Source organism: Zingiber officinale, chromosome 5A (genome assembly GCF_018446385.1).
Source record: "Zingiber officinale cultivar Zhangliang chromosome 5A, Zo_v1.1, whole genome shotgun sequence".
NCBI classification, from domain to species: Eukaryota; Viridiplantae; Streptophyta; class Magnoliopsida; order Zingiberales; family Zingiberaceae; genus Zingiber; species Zingiber officinale.
Genome location: NC_055994.1, coordinates 143,325,840 through 143,332,542, shown reverse-complemented (window position 1 = coordinate 143,332,542; position 6,703 = coordinate 143,325,840). Strand labels below are relative to the sequence as shown.

The window sequence follows — 6,703 nt, the reverse complement described above, 5'->3', positions numbered from 1 at the left end:
TCCCCTATCATAGTGTATTGGGAGGCTCTCTTCTTGAATATCCTTGCTTGTTCTACCTCAATGGGAAGAATGCCCTGTTGCAAATATAATATGATTTGTGCTCTCCAATCACCTTGTATCTCTACATCAGCTTGTCTTTCTATACAAGATACTAACAACGCTTGCTCAACCGATCGGTCCAAACTCCATGATGTTATAGCAGAGGCCAATTTAGCTAATTCATCTGCTACTTGATTTTCAGATCGGGGAATTTTTTGTAAATTTACTTCCTGGAACTGAGCCTTCAATTTATCAAATACCTCAGTATATAATCTGAGTCTGACATTGTTGATTTCAAAGTTACTTGATAACTGCTGGGCTGCTTACTGAGAGTCAGAATAGATGTAAACCCGGGCCGCTCCCACATGTCGAGCAGCTTGTAACCCTGCTATCAATGTCTCATATTCTGCTTCATTATTGGTGGCTCTATAATTTAGTCTGACAGAAAGTTGAAGTTTATCCTCCTTTGGAGATATGAGAAGAATACCAATTCCACTACCTTGTCTAGTTGAAGATCCATCCATATATACCTTCCAAATACTCTCTTCTTCCGGACCTTGAACCTCTATGATAAAATATGCCAGAGCTTGAGCTTTGATGGCCGAGCGGGGTTGGTATTGTATATCATACTCACTGAGCTCGGTCGTTCATTTGATCAGTCTACCAGAAGCCTCGGGATTAAGCAACACCCGCTCGAGAGTGCTGTTGGTCAGTACTATAATTGCATGTGCTAAAAAATATGGGCGTAACCTCCGAACGGTTAATACCAGTGCGTAGGCCAACTTTTCGAGCGTAGTATACCTACATTCAACTTCTTTTAATAAATGACTGGAAAAGTACACATGTTGTTGTTCTTTCCCTTCCTGTCTAACTAACACAGAGCCTACAACATTTTCATTTGCCGACAGATATACCCATAGGGGTTCTCCTACTACAGGCTTAGCTAATACAGGAAGGGTAGACAAGTAATCTTTTAATTCTTGAAAGGCTTTATCACATTCTTCATTTCATTGGAATTTGCACTACAACAAAAATATTAAAAGACAACAGTTAAAAACCGTTGTCGTAGCCCTTTAAACCCGTTGTAATTGGCAGTGTTGTTAAAAGTGGGGGGCTACGACAACGGTTTTAAACCGTTGTCTTTGAATGAAAAGACAACAGTTTTGCAACGGTTTTAAACCGTTGTCTTTGAATGAAAAGACAACGGTTTAAAACCGTTGTTATTTAGAGCATTTTCTTCCAATTACAACCGTTTTTGGGGCTACGACAACGATTTTTAACCGTTGTCTTTGAGGGTGATAGACAACAATAGCAGTTTTAAATCGTTGCCTTTTAATTTATTATCTTTTAATACCAATATATCATATATCAATTTAAAATATAATAAAGAATCATAATCAAGAAAGAATATTTCCCACATCAATATCATTCAAAATGTTAGTTATACAAGAATTACAATCACAAAAGAAGAAACATATCTTATGTTCAAATAAAATTTATCCCAATACAAATAAATAAATAAACTCTATTTACAACTAATGAACAATAGCCAAACGACTATTTCATGATGATTTAGTCACTGCCTATTTCATGATTTGAACCACTGTGGTAAAGTTCTTCTAGTTGAGCTGGATCTCTACCTTGCTGGTTGTTGCAGCTACAGGATGCTGATCCCCTATCAAGTGCTACCTCAGTTTGAGTACAACTCATGGTGGCCTGGCTGGAATATCCCTCTAATCCGAGAGTCTGCATGGGGTGGATGACTGAATCATCATGGTTCAATGTCAAGTGAGGTGTGGAACCATGACCATTTGGATTTTCCATCGAGGGCAGTAACCATCTCATCCAATCCTCTCGTCTTCTAATTTTCTCTGCTTGTAGATGATTGCAGGAACATGTTTTGAAGAAAAATATCAAAATGAATTATTTAAGAAACATAGCTGATAAGAGTAGAATAAAGAGGGGAAATGATGGAGGTGAAGTACCTGTATTTCAAGTTCTGTCGAATCTCTTAGAGCATTCAATATCATCGCTATGCTCGTGGTCACCCTTTTGACCTGCATATATTGTGATGTGTTAGGAAGTAGAGGCAGTTAAATTTTTTGAACATGGAATTACTCCTCATATCCATAATCACATGGATTACTCACCATGTTAAAGGTAGCAATCAATGAGACGGGAACCCAACCTTGATCATCCATCTTGCCACAAAGAAAAATGTCCTTACAGAGATTATCCACGCTGCAGCAGAAACAATTTAAATTATTAACTGCCTGAAAAAAATACCTTACAGATATTAAGGTACCTAAAATAGTATTCAATATCTGCCGCTTCAATCTCAGTTTCTGATTGTCAACCAGAGAATGAATCTTGATTGTGGAAGGATAAAATCCGTTATCTTTTAACAGTTTTAAACAGTGGGAAAATTAATAATACCTTACTCCAATGACAGGCTTGCTGAACTAGTTTTTCACTTTTGTTCTAAACACCAAGAAAAGCTGGAGACTATAAATGCAAGAAGAATGAAGTTTTAAAATGAAAGATTTCATTTTGGTATTTTGTTTCTCTTCTTCCAAAACCATCGGATAGCATGAATTGCTCCAACAAAAAAATCAAGCAGAAAACATTATGCCATGCAAGAGAAATCAAAAATAAAAACAAGAAATAAATTTCAGACTTAAAACTAGAAGACATTATTTCCTTTATTTATTTATGTTCTGGAGAAAAGGAAGTCACATAATATATATTACTTGTCCGGTTCTTGATCAGCCAACCATTCCCCTGCAAGAAAAATGCCCATTACACATCTAATGGGAAACTATATCCATCACATTTGGCTACAGATTATTACCTTTAACTTATAATAATCGAGCTTGATTTGATCCATCCAAGGGGAGCATTGCAAGCTTTCCAACACAAGTTGGTAATTTTAAGATTATTATTTTGTTTTAACCTTTAATAATAGTACATTTGCACTGCAGCAGTATAGAACTGTCTTATATTAATTATGTATTTCCCTTTTCATTATGCTTCTTGTGCAAGTAGGTCATCAGTATTACTTCACCCACAACTACAGAGCGTCCAATTCTTTAAGAAGAAGGCAGTTGAGCAGAATCTTAAAAGCAGTTGCAAAAGTCATGACCAATTCAAAAGTTATCGATTGGAAAGGGAAAACAAAATTTAATCCTTTTTCTAATCGATCTTGATAAAGTAAAGTAGTTGAACGAAGCATGATGGTAAAAGGAAGTCACACAGTAAAGGCAGATACATCAAACACAAACTAATTACCTGACAGGGAATTAGTTTAATTTATCTTATCTTTGTTGAGCTCAAAAGCACCAAACATACATTCTTTAATTTATTAAAGTTTCTACCTTTCATTGGAGCATAACATGGTGAAGGTAACAGAAGAGAAATATAAATCTTAGGCCAAAAATACCATAAATCTTAGGCTTAAGAATTATATAATAATAATAATAATTATATTATTATTATTATTATTATTATTATTATTATTATATATATATATATATAGCAAAATTTCAAAATAATCAATTTGCTTAATCTGCTATGCATGGAATGTATGAGCTGGGCATGAAACCAAACAAAAAAAGAGTACCTCTAAATAAAATGAATCTGAAAAACCAGACATGATGCGACAGACACTTTGAAATTCTTCAGTATCTGGATTGTAGCACGCCACGAGGAAAGGACTATACTTGAACGATGGAATCCACAAATATGAAATATCCTTGTGAAATGTCAAATGCCATGGATTTCATAAAAAATGACAGCAGAACAAAAAAACTCAAAATTTGTACCATCCAACTTTTCTTCCATTTCCATGCCAAGCACTAATAAGAACAAGATCAAGACTGTCACCTATTCCTTCAACATAATCACGCTTTACCTAAAAGAAAGAAACTTAAAGAAAATTAGTAAAATGATTGTCTGTATAGAACACTTAGAAACTAGGATACCTTCAGCCATGCCTCACAACGTTTTGATGCAGAATACCCAAAATCATCTAGAGTCTTCACCATAATTCCTTCACAAGAAGAATTCCGTGCTTATTCAAAGAATAAATTAGTAAAAGGGTCAAAATAAGCACAGAAGCAAAAAAAAAAAAATAGAGTCTACGAGAAAATCTTACTCACAAATGTCCATAAAGGAAAAGAGATTAGGTATGCAATGCACAGAGGGTTTAGGGGCAACAAACTGCCTATTCTTAAGACACTGACCACAATAGAATTACACAAGCACCAAACAGTTTTCAAGCAAATGCACCAGATCCAATACATCTGCAGCTTTACAGAACAATGCCATACAATTTTCTTTGTTGATCCAATAATCTATTACGAAACATCATTGAAAAAAAATTCAATAGAACGAAAGAAAATAGCAGGATAGAACATAGAAGACAAAAGATAGTCACACGACACGGACACATATACCAAGAAAGGAGAAGTAAAAATTTTAAACAAGAAGTGTAAGAGAAAATTCAAGATTGACCTCAATGGACTGAAAGTTCCGATCTTGAACTCCCAATCTAACTGAATACTATGAGAAAAACTAAAGGAAAAAGAAAAAAAAAATCTACTCGAACAGTTTCTAGTGGAACCATCTCACAGAAACGAAGTAGAACAACTGATTTAGTAACCCTAGGTTGGAAAATACAACATAAGATCAGAAAGAGAAAGAAACGTTTACCTGCTGAAATTGAAAAGCAATAAAAGGAGCCGGGAGGAGAGTCGACAAAGATCGTAACTTTGGTACTCGTAGAAGAAACAAAGAGGAAAAAAAATCGGTACCCGAAATCCAAAGAAACCCTAGAGATGGATGGATGTGGTGGGAGAAGAGGCCACGAGGCCCCTTGTTGTAGTAGGAAACACCGAGGAAGGTGACATCATAGAGGAAGAGGTTGACGGGGTTGATTGTGTCACGGATGATGGACCGGGAGAAGGCAATGAAGAGCCCATCCTTGATGACGCCGGCAACGTTCATAGTGAGAGAAGTGGTCTTCACGTCTAGCAAGAAGATGGTGAGGTTGAGGGTGAAGGTGTAGAAGAAGTTTGTGCCAAAGATGAGAAGATCGGGGTGGAAGTTAGTCTAACCATGGAGGAGGGGCAACTCGATCAGAGACCAAGGAAGGAGGAGGAAGAAAAAACAGCAAGGTTCATTACATGAAGAGATTGTATAAGGAAAGGGAAAGAAAAATAGGTTAGGGTTCGAGAAGGCTAAGGGGGGAAAAGATGGCGCTAAAAATTTTTGGCAGAAAGGGAAAGTAAAACACGGTTGCAATAAAAATGTGAAGGGGAAAACAATGAAAGAATAAAGTCAAAGACAACGGTTTTAATAAACCGTTGTCTTTGACTATATAAAACAATATAAAAACACAACGGTTTATAAAACTGTTGTCTTAACCCCTAAGAAGTATTTAAAGACAACGGTTTTAAATAACCGTTGTAAAATGTGTCGTTGATTTAAAATAAAATCGCTCAACAACAACAGTTTTATTAAAACTGTTGTCTTTTATATTTTATGGGAGCTCAAAGACAACGGTTTTGTCAAAAACCGTTGTCTTTTATCAAATTCACAACAGTTTCTTCCAAAACCGTTGTCTTTGTGGTGTTGTCTTTTGACATTTTTGTTGTAGTGTTGTTAGCCTTCCGAAGTATTTTGAAAAAGTGGAAGCTACGATCGACCGACCTTGAAATGAATCTAGACAAGGCGGTGATCCGGCCGGTTAGTCTCTGAGCCTCCATCATGTTGCGCGGTGGTTCCATGTTTTGAAGTGCCCTGACCTTGCTCTGGTTGGCTTCTATTCCTCGCTCGGACACCATGTACCCTAGAAACTTTCCCCCTTTTGCTCCGAATAGACATTTGCTTGGGTTCAGCTTGAGGCTATATTGCCTTAACATTCTGCAGGTTTCCTCTATATCCCTTATCTTGATCTTCTTTAGCCTAAGGGACTTGATGATAGCCTTGGTAGGCATCCAACATGGAAATATATTCACAACCCGCTGTAGAATCCACTAGTTGATCGATCCGAGGCAGTGGATAATAATCCTTTGGACATGCCTTGTTGAGATCATGAAAATCAATACATACCCGCCATTTGTTCCCTGGTTTAGAGACCAGGACAACATTAGCTAGCCAACTAGGGAACTGTACCTCCTTGATGTAACCGGCCTCCATAAGTTTATTTACTTCTTCTCTGATGATTTGATTTTGCTCTGCACTGATGCTCCTCTTTCTTTGCATGACAGGTCGAGCATCCGGGAAGACGTGTAAGGAATGTTCCATTACCGAAGGAGAAACTCCTGTGACCTCTTTGGGGTCCAAGCAAAAACATCATTATTTCTCTCAAGGCATTGAACCAGCTCAGTTTTCAACGTAGGATCAAGGTCGGCCGCGACATAGGTAGTAGCTTTGGGTCGACCGGTTTGTATCTGGACTTCTTCCTTCTCCTCATAAACAAGGGCAGGTGGTTTTTCTTGAATGGCATTTACCTCCATTCTCTGCATTTTTTGGGCGGTGTTGGCTTCAGTTCTAACTACCTGCACATAACATTTGCGAGCTATTTTCTGATCACCACGCACTTCCCCGACCTGGTCCTCAATAGGAAATTTAATTTTCTGACAGAAGGTAGAAACGACCGCCC

General features: G+C 37.3%; 1 long non-coding RNA gene across 1 annotated transcript; it reads right to left on the bottom strand.

Moving 5' to 3' along the window:
• Window positions 1–1,622: 1,622 nt before the first annotated feature.
• Window positions 1,623–2,262, bottom strand: LOC121983338. Its single transcript, XR_006112462.1, has 3 exons — window positions 2,190–2,262; window positions 2,025–2,096; window positions 1,623–1,910 (listed from the first exon to the last, which is right to left on the bottom strand). It is a non-coding gene; the product is annotated as an uncharacterized LOC121983338 (long non-coding RNA).
• Window positions 2,263–6,703: the final 4,441 nt, after the last annotated feature.